Source organism: Nicotiana tomentosiformis, chromosome 9 (assembly GCF_000390325.3).
Source record: "Nicotiana tomentosiformis chromosome 9, ASM39032v3, whole genome shotgun sequence".
Classification (NCBI taxonomy): domain Eukaryota; kingdom Viridiplantae; phylum Streptophyta; class Magnoliopsida; order Solanales; family Solanaceae; genus Nicotiana; species Nicotiana tomentosiformis.
The window spans coordinates 42,839,563-42,840,084 of NC_090820.1; the positions used below are offsets into that span (position 1 = coordinate 42,839,563).

The 522-nt window shown below is 36.2% G+C and overlaps 1 non-coding gene across 1 annotated transcript; it reads left to right on the forward strand.

Annotated features, from left to right (window-relative positions):
• Positions 1–215: 215 nt before the first annotated feature.
• LOC117281116 (small nucleolar RNA R71) lies at positions 216–322 on the forward strand. Its single transcript, XR_004511738.1, has one exon. It is a non-coding gene; the product is annotated as a small nucleolar RNA R71 (small nucleolar RNA).
• The last annotated feature ends 200 nt before the right edge of the window (positions 323–522 follow it).

Sequence of the window (522 nt, forward strand, 5' to 3'; positions counted from 1 at the left end):
TAATAAAGAATCAACCTGATTTGCCGTAGCAGCCTTCTTGATGATTACACACTCAAATGGCCATTGGATTGCATTCTCAGAAATCTCGTTCAATAATTGCAATGCTTCCTCCGTGGTTTTTTCCATTACAGAACCTCATGCAGCTGCATCAATCACATTTCTAGAAGAGAGTTTTAACCCATGATAAAAAAATATACAATTGCATATGTTCAGGAATGTCATGGTGGGGGCATTTTTTAAACATTTCTTTGAATCTTTCCCAAACTTGATAAACTAACTCAGTGTCAGTCTGCAAGAAATTAAAGATGTCTTGTCTTAACTTTGTGGTTTTAGTAGGGAAAAAATATTTGTTTAAAAATTTATGAGTCATTTGGTCACATGTGGTAATGGAACCTTGTGACAAACTTCGCCACCAAGTCTTGGCATCTCCTTTTAAAGAAAAAGGAAATAGCCTTAACTTGATAGCTTCAGGAGGTACTCTGTAATGACCTAACCGGTCATTTTGAGAATTTGCACTTCGCT